Here is a 15,277-nt window from a genome sequence, read left to right as displayed (position 1 = left end):
CTCATTTTATTTCTCTGCTTGGACCAGAGTGCTGCCCCTGATATGATTCACCTCTACTCGCTTGACTTGGCATCTCTCGAAAACTGGTCGGAAGGTCTTTCTTTGGACCATAATGTGGGATTTGGATGGGGTTAGGAAGAAAGGATATCAAAGGCTCAAAACAATTTGAATGGGTTCAAAATTACAACTTTCGAAATCAGATTTCCTACCACAACCACCACTTTTGCCCCTAGTTTCTTTGCTTGGGGACTTTTGGATTTTTATTTTGATGATACCGAACCGTGAGGCTGCCTACGTATCCTTAAAAGGAATCAGGTCTGTCACACCTCCTTTTCATTACTACACCCTGCAAGGGCGCGTAAAGGAGTTTTTCCAATTAAAGGATAATCGGAACGGGATTTAATTATTTATTATTTCAGAGTCGCCACTTGGGATATTAATGGTGTCCCAAGTCACCGGTTGAACCCCGAACTGAGGAAATTTATGACTCTGTTATAGTCTGCGAACCAGAAATCCGAGTAAGGAATTCTATTAACATGGGAGAAGGTGTTAGGCATTCCCGGGTTCCGTGGTTCTAGCACGGTCGCTTAACTGTTGCATTTGATTTTATCTGACTTTAATACATGCTAGCTTATGTGCCTTCTATTCGTAAACCGCTTTTTATCATTGTTTATTCTACAAGAATTGCGACGTCATGAAAACGCGTTTCGAACCACGTCGTAATCAATGCACCCGTAGTTGTCGACACATTTTGGCTTAGTCGAGATTTGGATTTGGGCCGCATCAATGCGCACCCGAATTTAAGAAAGTAATTTAGTTAAATCGTGCCTAAAGATTCTAACGTATTATTATTTTTGGGAAGGCCGTGAAATTTACTAAACAACCCTCCCAAATTCTAATTATTTTAATAATCATTCGTTGAGGGCCCCACGTATATGGTTTTGTTTGGCGAGGTTCGTCTCAACATTTTATTAAAAGGCCCATTTGAGAGTGACTACAATTTTCTATTGATCAATTGTCTCTAAAAGAAGAAAGAAAACTAATTATGTGAGAACTGAACTATCCAGTGAAATTATGCACTGAAATTCAGTAGTCCAAACTCAACAATGAGTTGGACCACTGATGGGCTTCAGAAACGACCCAAATATTACGGTCAGGCAGGAGAGAAGGAAGCCCAGGTGACAGATGACTGCACCTGGGATCGAATCCCCTAGGAAGCCTAAATTCATGAGGGCAGTCCGTTTGACAGCCTGAGATCGAGCCCTCACAAGGCAAAATCCCATCCCCACATAGGCCATGGCCCACCTGACGTTCCATTTTTAGAAGATTTCAACACATTGGGCCTATAGCGTGAGAAGCCAGGCCCAAAAAATTACATACACCTGAAGACATGGCTCAGGATCGAGCTTGGGTAAGGACATCGGATGCAACTCTAAATACCCACCCAGCTTGATTGCTTAGGTAATTAATGTTTTGCCAAGGACTCAATAGTCCTAATCTGAATTAGGAAGTGGTAAATCGAAAGCTGAGAATTGAAAGTCACTCAATGCCTAATGGAATAATAACATTTTTGGGTTTGTATATTTTTTTTGAACTTTTGGTTTTGTATTTTGGTCTTTGAATTAGAAAGCTACTTCAGATCTGAAATCTATAATGGCCAGAGTTTTGGTAGCTAATAATGGCTGAAAAGAAGACCCCCTCTCAAGGCAATTCAATGCCTATTTATAGGTAAATAAAATGCTAGAAGCTTCTATCAACTACCCTTCCCCAAATAAGACCTAGACTACCCTCACATGTGACTTCCCTTAGTTCTGAATTTATTCCCCTTGTTCATTCCTCAGATTACCCTTAGTATCTCCTAAAATTACTACCTGACCCAAAACCCTTCAGTTACAACCAAACAACTTACCAAGTAACACATGAACAATTTACAAGCTGGTAATACTGAGATCAACCCAAGTCAAATTCTAAATCCAACGATCAAAACCCGATTAACCAATGACCAATTATCAACAAAACACATTAACACTGACTTACCATTATCAAACTAAAGTGAAGAACAATTATCCTGATTAAACTTAAACTAAACAAAACCTAAACTAACTTCTTGAATCGAAACAGAGTAAATTCTAATATGCCAATCAAACTAAAATCAAGAACAAAATAAATTAGAATCAAGCCATAGATCAAAACATGGAATCCAGACAGAGTTGACAAAAACTTGGACATTAGCAAGTATTAGAATAGAAGCAAACAGAAGAGAGAAAAACGAAAGCTCACTGATGCCAAGAGAAACGCCGGTCAGCCATCGATGTCCGAATCTTTCAGGATTTTTGACACGTAACATCCCTAACCATGTGTTTTTTTACAAGAGAACACATGTTTAAGAATATTACGGTCCAAAATCACAAAGATTTTGGGTTAGGGTTTTGGCCGGAAACTCTTAGATTTGAAATTCGAGCCGCTTCACCGAGATTCGAAGGAAGATGGTCATGGATTTGGGTTGAGGGAAGTCTGGGGACGATGTGGTGTGATTTTGGGCTAGTTTGGACAAAGTAACGACTTGTCCGAAAAATTTAAAATCAATATTCGACGGCCTTGGTTATGATTCGAGGGAAACCAACGGTATGGTTGTAAAAAGGAGTTCATGGGGCATCTGTGGTGTAAGTTTGGGGGTGAACGACGCATGTTGCGTTTCCCGCCGACAAGGGGTTTGGTGGCGGCTTGGATTAGGGTTTGAGAGGAGAGGTAGGGTGAGGAAGACGAGGGACTAGGGGGGGGGGGGGGGGTAACGTTTCAGACAGTTATATAGGGGAATCCTAGGATGATCTCGTCCGTTGGATTAAGAATCAATGGCTGAGATCGAACCCTAAAACGACGTTATTTGGAGTTTAAAGAATTGGACCGGGTGGGAACGGGTTATGGGCTGATGGGGCGTGACTGTTTGGGCTGAAGCTTAATTCGGAAAAGGCTCAATTGCGAGCAGCCTCCCCTTGTCTATTCCTTGCTTTTGTTTCTTTTTCCATTCTTCTACTTACTTGCTTTGTATTTTATTTTGTATATATATTTTTTTATTTTTCTGATTTCATAAAAATGCAACAATTAAAATAAAATCCTAATATATTTCAAAACAAAAACTAATTAATTCCTAAAATTGTTTAAAACTAATTCATGACAAATTCACAATAAAAATGCAAAAGTGCACTATTTTTTGTGAATTTTCATATTCTGTTCTAAAACAAATTAACTCCTAATTAATGCTAAAATATGAGATTAAGTCCTAAATGCAAATGCATATTTTTTTTGTATTTTCATACAAATTAGCACGCACAAATAAAATGCAAACAATTAACAGAAAATGACACAAAATTTCACAAAAATTGTAAAAATAAGAAAAAATCATTTTTGTTTGAATTTTGGGAATAATTCATATATAAGGCAAAAATCATGTGCTCACAACTGCCCCTCTTTGCTCGGAAACATGAAAAGTTTTCGTGCAAAGATAAGTGAGCAAATACGAGCGATTTTTGCCCGTTCAAATATTCCGTTTTGAAGCATTTTTGAAAAATTTGACCGCACCTTGCTTCAGAGGTTGCCTACATATCCTGGGCTAAACAGGAATCAGGTCAGTGTAGTTCGGGAGTGTCTGGTAGCTGGGCTACCAGGAGCTGTGATTTCACTGCGATTGCTACTGCTACTGCTTGCTGACCTTCCTTATTACACCATGGCAAAATAAAAGAAGCTAGACTAAGCTATGAATTGTGAATTACAAAAGTCTTATCTAAAGTCTTCAAACTTGCATCTTGCACTTCCTTGTTGCCTTGTTGCCTTGTTGTGAAACTCACTATTGTTACTTCAAATCGTGAATTGAGATGTTGTTCTTTCTTTCCAAATTACTGAACTTGAATAATCTTGGACTTAAGTGTATTTCTCTGTTCTTCAGGCGGGCTCCTGATTGCTGAACTTGAAATTGAATGTATTCCTCTATTATCCAGGCGGGTTCCTGACTGCTGGACTTGAAATTGAATGTATTCCTCTATTATCCAGGCGGGCTCCTGACTGCTTAACTTGAAACTCCATTCTCCAGGCGGGCTCCTGACTGCTAAAATTTGAAATGCATGTCTCTGTTCTCCAGGCGGACTCCTGACTTCAACTACAACTTGAAATATAAATACCTCCATTCTCCAGCCGGGCTCCTGACGGCTAAAATTTGAAATGCATGTCTCTGTTCTCCAGGCGGACTCCTGACTTCAACTACAACTTGAAATATAAATACCTCCATTCTCCAGGCGGGCTGCTGACTGCTAAAATTTGAAATGCATGTCTCTATTCTCCAGGCGGACTCCTGACTTCAAAATAGATAAAGAAATTGTTTGAAAACTAAAACTTGAATTGTGTCACCTCTGTTCTTCAGGCGGGCTCCTGATTGCTAAAACATAAATTGTATGTCTCTGTTCTCCAGGCGGACTCCTGACTACCGAAATTTGAAGTACATGTCTCTGTTCTCCAGGCGGACTCCTGACTTCTAAAATTTAAACCGTATGTCTCTGTTCTCCAGGCGGACTCCTGACTTCAACAAATAAACAACCAACGAAAATTTTCTACCCCAGTTCGGAAGCTGGGTGTATCGGTGAGCATTAAACTGAATCATATTACCACATATTACTAAGAATTGAAGGCTAAATCCTATTATCCAGGGAGGTCCTGACAACTCCTAACAATTACGAACCTAAGGTATTACTCTTGCTACATCATGTTATATACAAGGGTTTTAAGCTACATCCTGTTATCCAGGAAGGTCCTAAGAACTTGCATTTTATCCTAAACATGCAAACTTTGCAACCAAATTATATTCCCCTTGCTATTCATGATTATTTTGTGTTTTTAATCCCACCATACTTTGCGGTCAAATCTGATTACTTCTTGCTTTCCCTTTATGGAGAATTCCTCCTGAACAACTAACTTTCTGCCCCTGTTTCAATCAAAGAAAATTCCGTTAGTTTAAAATGGTGGTTAGTTGATGGCATTCTTGCTGAAAAATCCTTCCCCTGCATTGCTTTGTGTTGACTGACTTCCACGTACTGACCCTGAACCGCTTGACTTTCTGACCAACTTTTAAATTCCCCAACCTCTGGCGACCTAAATGTTTTACACCCATACTGTTATTTCACTTTTCTGACCCTTTTGTTTGAACCTTTGCATTTCCCACGACATTTCCCAATCATTCCACCGATGAAACTTCCGTTAATTCCCTGTATTCCACTTGACATCATGTTGTTTTTGACATGCTCTGACCACGTTGTGCTTCACAATTTTAGAAGCTGGTAGTGAGCCTTGAAGTCCTTTCCCACTTGCTTTTGAACATAACTGACATTAGAACATTTAGACAAACAAAACCCCCAAAAGAGTGAAATGCAATGATTTTACGGGTTAAGGATAAGAAGAATCCAAAACCTGATGACTACTAAAAATGAAGTAAAGAAAAGAAACTTATCTGACCGGAACAGCTGGCACCAATGGTCATGACATGCATTTCGGACTAATCGGCCCAACCGATCCAACTAAACAACTATCAGTTGCCATACCTCATTGCCCAGAACTTCCATCAATTGTTTGAATTACCCAGACATTAACCTTGTTTTCCTGCGGTACCATGAAACGGTTTCCATCAACAGACCTTTCTCAGTTTACCATTTCTCAACTCACTTTCGCCTTGAGGTGCGCGTGAAGGTTTTCACCACTAAGACTCTCTCATTTTATTCTCTCTCAGCTCCCGTCGCCTTACGGTGCCCGTGAGGGTTTTCACCCATAAGACTCTCTCCTTTTTATCTTTTGTTCTTCTTGCTTGAACCAGAGTGTTGCCATTGCCACGAATTACCGCTACCTGCTCGACTTGGAATTTCTCAAAAATTGATCAGAAGGTCTTTCTTTGGACCGTAATGTAGGCTTTTGGATTGGGTTAGAAAGAAAGGTATAAAAGGCTCAAAACAATTCAAATGGGTTCAAATTACAACTTTCGAAATCCATCTTTTTACAACAATCACAACTTCTACCCCAGTTTCTTGCTTGGGGATCTTTGTTTGGATTTTTATTTTGGTATGACTGAACCTCAGAGTAAGGCTGCCTACGTACCCTTTCGGGATCAAGTCAAACGTAGTTCACTGTATCATAATTACCTTTGTTGTTGTGTGTTTTTTTTCTTTTCTTTCTTTTCATCTTCCTTTCCTTTCTTTTCTCCTCTTTTTCTCCCTTTCTTTTCTTCTTTTTCTTTTCTTCTCTTTCTCTTTTCCTTCACTTTTCATTTTTTCTTTTCTCTTCTTTTTTCCTTCTTTTTTTTTCTTTCCTTTTCTTTTCTTTTTCCTTTGCTTTTCTTTTCTTTCTTTTATGTTCGGCACCTGTGTTCCTTGATAGTGCCATTGATTCCGAAAGAGGGGTATGAAAAATAAGTAAGGCTCAAAGGGGATGACAAGGGATAAAAGTGTTTGGATAGCAGGAATGCAAAAGGAGTCGCCCCCACCGAGGTACGAACGGTGGTGCGGTACCCTAACAATGCAAAAGGTAATTTCTCATGCCACTGTCTAGACCCTTCAACTATCTTCCGGAGTATTTTCTTTATATTCTTATTGGCTGCTTCAACCGCACCATTTGCCTTGGGACGGTATGGAGTAGAATGCCTATGGGTAATCTTAAACTGCTCACATGTCTCCTTCATCAAATGACTATTAAGATTAGCCCCATTATCCGTGATGATTACCTTCGGAATCCCAAACCGACAGATGATATTTGAGTGCACAAAGTCGACCACAGCTTTCTTAGTCACAGACTTAAACGTGTTAGCTTCCACCCATTTGGTAAAATAGTCTATAGCTACCAGAATAAACCTGTGTCCATTTGATGCTGCTGGATCAATTGGCCCAATTGCCCCATGCAACAAAAGGCCATGGTGCGAACATCGTATATAGTTCTGATGGTGGAGAATGAATCAAATCTCCATGCACTTGGCACCGATGACATTTATGCACAAAACTGATACAATCCCTCTCCATAGTGAGACAATAATAACCTGCTCGGAGAATCTTTTTTGCTAGAACGTACCCACTCATATGCGGTCCACAAACTTCGGAATGTACCTCAGTCATGATAGATGTGGCTTGTCTTGCGTCCATGCATCTCAACAACCCGAGGTCTGGAGTTCTTTTGTACAACACTCCTCCACTAAAGAAAAACCCGCTTGCCAATCACCGAATCGTTCTTTTCTGATCACCGGTGGCCTGTACCGGATATACTCCCGTCCTGATGTACTCTTTGATATCATGGAACCACGACTCGCCGTCGAATTCCTCTTCTATCATATTACAGTAAGCATGCTGATCACGGACCTGAATCTGCAACGGGTCAACATAAGCCTTATCTGGATGATGCAACATCGCCGCCAAAGTAGCCAAAGCGTCGGCAACCTCATTATGAATGCTTGGAATGTGCCTGAACTCTATAGACTAAAACCGCTGACAAAGCTCATGCAGACATTGCCGGTACAGTATAAGCTTTAAATCTCGTGTTTCCCATTCTCCTTGAATTTGATGTACCAGTAGGTCCGAGTCACCCATGACCAAGACTTTGCGTACACCCATATCTACAGCTAATCTCAATCCCAATATACACGCCTCATATTCTGCCATGTTGTTCGTACAATAGAAACGAAGCCGAGCTGTAATAGGGTAATGCTGACCTGTATCAGAAATAAGTACCGCTCTTATTCCCATGCCTTTCATATTTGCAGCCCCATCAAAGAAAAGTTTCCATCCCGGCTTCTCAGCTTGTTCCAATTCATCAATGTGCATCACCTCTTCATCAGGGAAATAAGTTTTCAAAGGTTCATAATCTTCATCGGCGGGGTTCTCAGTCAAATGATCAGCTAATGCCTGTGCTTTCATTGTAGTCCGTATAACATAGATAATGTCGAACTATGTAAGCAGGATATGCCACCTTGCAAGCCACCCCGTGGGCATAAACTTCTGAAAAATATACTTCAATGGGTCCAAGCGAGATATGAGGTAGGTGCTGTAGGATGACAAATAATGTTTCAACTTCTGTGCCACCCAAGTTAGGGCGCAACATGTCCTCTCCAGATGAGTATACTAAACCTCATAAGATGTGAACTTCTTGCTAAGATAGTAGATAGCCTGCTCTTTTCTACCCGTAACATCATGCTGCCCCAGTACACAGCCGAATGAATTATCTAAAACGTCAGATATAGAATCAAAGGCCTCCCTGGTTCTAGCGGGACCAATACGGGTGGGTTCGACAAATACCCCTTTATCTTATCAAAAGCCTCCTGACATTCATCAGTCCATTTGACCGCATCGTCTTTCTTCAACAATTTGAAAATCGGCTCACAAGTTGTCGTGAGCTGAGCAATGAACCTACTGATATAGTTTAATCTTCCTAACAAACTCACCACCTCAGTTTTCTTTCTTGGAGGTGGCAATTCCTAAATAGCTTTGATCTTCGACGGATCTAGTTCAATACCCCGCCGGCTGACTATAAATCCCAACAACTTTCCAGATGGCACCCCGAAAGCACATTTTGCAGGATTGAGCTTAAGATTGTACCTACGAAGCCTTGAAAGAACTTCCTCAAATCCATGACATGGTCAAACTGCTGTCTAGACTTCATGATCACATCATCCACGTATACCTCGATTTCCTTGTGTATCATATCATGGAATATTGTTGTCATTGCCCTTATATAAGCTGCCCCAGCATTTTTCAAACCAAACGACATGATCCGATAATAGTACGTTCCCCACGGCGTGATGAATGTCGTCTTTTCTGTATCTTCTTCGTCCATTAAAATCGGATGATAACCCGCATAACAATCCACAAAAGAACCAATCTCATGCTTGGCACAATTATCGATCAAAATATGGATGTTCGGCAATGGGAAATTATCTTTTGGGCTTTCCTTGTTGAGATCTCGATAGTCAACACACACCCTGGTCTTGCCATCTTTCTTCGGCACAGGCACAACATTGGTAACCAAGTGGGATACCGAGTGACCTGAATGACTTTTGCATCGAACTGCTTGGTAACCTCTTCTTTAATCTTTACACTCATCTCTATTTTGAAGTTTCTTAGTTTTTGTTTGACAGGAGGGAATGCCGGGTCAGTGGGCAATTTGTGAACCACCAAATCAGTGCTTAGACCTGGCATATCATCATACGACCATGCAAAAACATCTTTGTACTCATGCAATACTTTAATTATCTCCTCCTTGAGTTGTGGCTCCAGATGAACACTTACTTTAGTTTTCCGCACATTGTCTTGGTCCCCTAGATTAACTGCTTCTGTGTCATTTAGGTTAGGTTTGGGTTTTTCTTCAAAGTGACTTAATTCTTTACTAATTTCCTCATAAGCCTCATCGTCGTTACAATCCACCCCATCACCACACTCGATTTCTTGTATTATTATTTCTGAGCTAGATTGGCTTTTAAAACTAGGCCGAAGATTCCTCATGCATGTCATATCATTGATATCAGCATAAAAAGAATTGTACAAAAAGAAAAGAAAAAAAATGGAAACAAAATTACGAATGAAGAAAGAAGAAAATTGCATTTCATTGAATGTAAAGATAACAGGGTTTTAACTCATCCAAACGGACGGAACATCGCAACTGAATTACAAACCCTGGAATAATCCAGATGACAAAAGGAAAACAAAACCCACTACCATGACTCCTTCCGAATTGGAAGATGAGTAGCTTCCCAATTGTTGATGTTAGCATGTGGTCCGATGTGCTGTATATCTGCTTTGCTTGACCATTCCCCAGCCTCAACCATGTTCACTTCAGCAAATACCCTCTCGAACACCTTATCCAAGTTCCCCTATGCACCAATCAGTGGACCCGACACCTTTGCCAATGATTGTTTCTTGACACCCGGCCTGACGAAGGATCTGAACAAGCGTGGAATCGATTTGGGAAGAACCCAAGCTTTATTTTTCAACTTACGAGCTCTTCTAACATCTGCTGTTGTTGGTTTGAACCCCAGTCCGAAGGTGTCCAAGTTTTTGGGCAGAGAAACTGGTTGAACAATGCCCTGGAGCTTAACCCCCAGACCTTTTCCTGGCACGAACCCATTACTCAGCATTTCTGATACTACCATGACGGTCGCAGCTGCCACCCTGGAACATGGAATGACTTTACCCTCGGGCACTCTGTTCACCGGGACCATGTCGAAGACCTGATAAACCCATGGTCCCTTATTATCTTCAGTTTCTATAAAAGGCACAATGGCATCATTCATGGTACATGTGGGATCTTCCCCATATAACACGATTTCTTGTTTGTCCCACTCGAACTTGACCATTTGGTGCAGTGTGGAAGGCACTGCTTTGGCCGCGTGGATCCATGGTCGACCCAACAAAAGATTATAGGACACTGCAGCATCCAACACCTGAAATTCCATAGTGAACTCAACTGGGCCAATAGTCAATTCGAGTATAATATCCCTCACTGTGTTTGTTCCCCCTCCGTCAAACCCTCGAACACAAACACTATTTTTGCGGATTCTATCATTGTCAATCTTCAACTTGTTCAATGTGGATAACGTACAAATATTATCACTTGACCCGTTATCGATCAACACCCGAGTAACCATTGAATCTTCACACTTGACTGTCAAGTAGAGATCTTTATTGTGTTCTGTGCCTTCTACAGGTAATTCATCATCAGAAAATGTTACCCTGTTTACCTCAAAGATCTTGTTGGCAATTGTCTCCAGATGGTTCACTGAAATTTTGTCGGGCACATGAGCTTCATTCAATATCTTCATCAAAGCTCGGCAATGCTCGTCAGAATGGATCAATAATAACATCAACGAGATCTGGGTCGGTGTTTTTCTCAATTGTTCAACAATGGAATAATCTTGCACTTTCATTTTTTTCAGAAATTCCTCTGCCTCTTCTTCCGTCACTGCCTTCTTAACTAGCACTGGATTGTCTTTAGCGCCCCTATCCTTTCTCAACTCTTCGGGCGCAAAACAGCGTCCCGACCGAGTTAATCCTTGTGCTTCACAACTCTCTTCCTCATTTTCCTTTCCTTTGTATGTCACCACTACCTTGTCATATTTCCACGGCACGACTTTGCTATCAGCCACGGGTAATTGGACTACCAGCTTTATGACAACTGGTTCTATGTAGGCCCCTTTTACAACAACCACGGGCGCAGATGATGCCCCTGTTACCACTAACTTGGTTGGCTCTGGCTTTTCTGCATCGACAAATGGCCCTTTCCCCATTACTACCACCGACTCGTCTTTTATATCTTCCGGCTGAATTGCTAGCTTTACCTCAACTGCCTTTCCCTTGGCTTCAATAGAACGGATCATCATGACCGTCTGCGAGGGTTTTTTAAGCTCTGCTCCCTTATGTATTAGTTTAATCATGTTAGTCTCATGATGTGCTGGCAACGGGTTTTGGTTAATGTTTGGCGCCTCCGGAGCCTGTACCTCAATACGACAATTATCAATAAGTTCCTGCACCGCGTTCTTCAATTTTCAACACTTCTCAGTATTATGCCTCGGCATCCCTAAGCAATACTCACAACTAACAGAATGGTCCAGGTTTCTGGGAGGGGGATTTGGTACTTTTGGCTCAATTGGGGTCAACATTCCCAACTGTTTCAATCTGTGGAAAAGAGAGGTGTAAGATTCTCCCAACAGAGTAAATGTTTTTTGTTTAGGGGCCTTCTCATTTCTAAAAGCTTGGTTTGGGTGAAAGCCAGTTCCTGGTCTACTAGCCCTGGGAGGTGGATAGGTGTTTTGTGTAGGTGGATATGTGTTTTGGAGAACCGGTGCACGCCATTGCGGGTGCGTCGGGGATTGAGTATACGTCTGGCGTGGTGAACAGAAAAGTGTAGTTCTTGTGGTGGGTAGTAATGTTGTGGTGGGCCATACGGGGTATATAGATAATTTAGATGGTGGGGTCTGGGTTGGTTGTAGTAGGGTGGAGGGTTATTGGGCCTGGACCAAGTATTAGTTTCAACCGTAGCAACTTCTTCCTTCTTCTTCTTTCCGAGCACACCACTAGTACCGCTTTGGAAGGCCTTGGTGGTTGCTTTCAATGCTGAGTAGCTCAAGATTTTGTTAGACTTCAATCCCTCTTCAATCATGGCTCCCATCTTTACCACTTCATTAAACGACTTTCCGACAGATGTCACTAGATGACCAAAATAGGTAGGCTCTAATGTTTGCAAGAAGTAATCTACCATCTCACTCTCCCTCATCGGAGGATCAACCCTTGCTGCTTGTTCCCTCCAGCAGAAACCAAACTATCTAAAACTTTCCCCGGGCTTCTTTTCCAGCTTCAACAATGACAGACGATCGGGGACTATCTCAAGGTTATACTGAAAATGGCCAATGAATGCTTGTGCCAAATCATCCCATGTATACCATCGGTCGGGGTCCTGTCTCGTGTACCATTCCAGCACGGACCCGCTCAAGCTTTGACCAAAATATGCTATCAACAATTCGTCCTTCCCCCCAGCACCTCTCATTTTGCTACAAAAGCCACGCAAATGGGCTACTGGGTCACCGTGCCCCTCATACAAGTCAAACTTCGGCATTTTAAACCCCGCAGACAACTGAACATCAGGGAAAGGGCAAAAATCTTTGTATGCAACGCTGACTTGGTTGTCTAAACCATGCATGTTCCTGAAGGATTGCTCCAGGCTTTTAACTTTACGAATCACTTCCTCCTGTTCTGCATTCTTAACCGGTTTCTCAACTTCTTCCGGGATTTCAAAATGGGGAGTATAGGTATATGGCTCAGGCGTTTTAAAAGTGGGTTCATAAGGGTAAATTTGGGTGTAGTGAGCTTGGAATAGCGGCTGACTGGACGATCTATGTAACGTGGCTGAGGGAGGTGCCACGAGGACTGGACCCATAGGTGGGGGAGGGTTCTGTTTGGGTGGTGGAGCTGGAGAGGCATATGAAGTGGTACCATAGCCCTGGGTGTGATAGGGGAAGGCTGAAGATGTGTGGGGAGTAGTGGGCTCCTGAGCCTGAGCCAGAGGTGGGATGTAATATGGATTAGCGGGGTATAGTGGTGCCGGATGTCCCTGAGACCATGCCCGATGCATTTCGGCCATTTGCGCTTTTAGTTTCCTCATCTCTTCTTTCATAGCACCCACATCTGTTACCTCAACTTCATTTGAAGGGTCCACGAGACTGATATCCGAGTCTTGTCCTGTCATATTTACTTTATCTTTCGATCGGGTGTTGTACGGGTGAGTTGCCAGAACTGCCAATCAACTAACCTGTCACGACCCGAATTCCCCACCATCGGGAGTCGTGATGGCGCCTACTGTCGGAGCTAGGCAAGCCAACCTTAACATACCTTTTCAACTAATTTTCAACAAGATAATAATAAAAACAATAAATTCAAGCGGAAGCCTTAATTTAATATTAAATGAACGAAAATGCGGAAAAATTAACATCATCCTCTACCCAAGATTTAGTGTCACAATACTCACGGACTACTATAAGATACTACAAATAAAAGTTTGAAAGAAAATACATAAGGAGTCTGCTTCGATACAATGAAAACAAAACAGAAATGAAATACATGAGACTCAGGGCCCACGCACGCCAGCGAACTACCTAGGAGTCTCTCGACTGAAGGCACGCTCCCAATCTACTGCTACTGCGGTCCGTAAGATACTCCCGAATCTGTGCACAAAAAGGGCACAGAAGTGTAGCATCAGCACAACCGACCCCATGTGCTGGTAAGTGCCTGGCCTAACCCCGACGAGGTAGTGACGAGGCTAGACCGGACCTACCTCAATTAACCTGTACAGATATATGTGCAACAACGGAAAGATATACAGAATTTAAACAGATAATAGGGAGGGGACATGTTGTGGGGTGTAACAATTTAGATATAAGACCAACGAACAAAGAGATCGAAAACTGAATAATTAACATCTATGAAAGAGAGCAAATGAATCAACAACTGCACGGCACCAACCTTCGTGCTTTTACTCTCAATTCTCACCAAAACTGTCAAATAAAGTGCACGACATCACCCTTCGTGATTTTCCTCACATAACTCTCACATCAAGGCACGGAATGACCCTTCGTGCTCAAATAATTAGAGACATGGCACGAAAAGACCATTCGTGCATCATATCAAAACATGGCACGGAAAGACCCTTCGTGCATAATCGCTCTTCCTCACCCAATCATCGGTCACAACCAATCGGGGAAGGGAATATACAACAAGATTAAACATCCCGGTAAGGGAGAACAAATCAACAATAAGTCCCGGCAAGGGAAAAATACCACACTTCCTTCTTTAACTCATCTGCTTCTCAACTATCACTTCATAATTATATTAGCAAGTAATTAGCTCAACTGTTTCACATCTTTCGAATTTAAAAGCAACTACGACTCACGGTCATGCTAGACTCCGGTGCATAGATAACCGTCACCATGCCTATACACCGTACTCCACAGTTAACACGTAGCAAATAACATCCAAATCCTAATCCCTCAAGCCAAATTTAGAACAAACACTTACCTCGAATGCTCCAAACTCAACTCACGCTTCTAGTATAGCTTTACCTCTTGATTCCACCACCAATCCGCTCGAATCTAGTCATAAGTTACTTTAATCACATTAATAATTACTAAATGAATCACTCCCCATGCATGAAAATAAATTTTACAAGGTTTTTCCCAAAATGGTCAAAAACACCCCCGGACCCACGTGGTCGAAACTCGAGGTTCGGACCAAAACCCGGTTACCCATTCTCCCACGAGTCCAAATATATGATTTGTTTTGAAATCTAACCTCAAATTGAGGTCCAACTCCTCAATTTGTAGAAAACCTAGGTTCTACCCAAAACACCCAATTTCACCCCTGAAAATCTTTGATTTGAAGTTGAAATTATGTTAAAAGATGTTATGGAATAAAGAAATTAAGTTAGATCACTTACCAATCATTTTGGAGAAGAAAAGTTGTTTGGAAAATCGCCTCTTAGGTTTTGGGTTTTTGAAAAGTGAAAATTGACTGAGAATTTCCGAACTTGTATACCTTTCTGAGGACCTGGCGCGGACCACACAAAAATGTGTCGCGGTCGCGCCGAGTGAGAGAAAAATTGGGGCTTCTCTGAACCCTTCCAGCGCGGACCGCACTGTTTTGGTGCGCGGCCGCGCTGGTTAACCAGAAACCCTATCCCTCAGACTCAGCCACGCGGACCGCACAGAAAGGCATCGCGG

Source organism: Nicotiana sylvestris, chromosome 10 (genome assembly GCF_000393655.2).
Source record: "Nicotiana sylvestris chromosome 10, ASM39365v2, whole genome shotgun sequence".
Taxonomy (NCBI): Eukaryota; Viridiplantae; Streptophyta; class Magnoliopsida; order Solanales; family Solanaceae; genus Nicotiana; species Nicotiana sylvestris.
Note: the sequence above shows the minus strand (reverse complement) of the source record.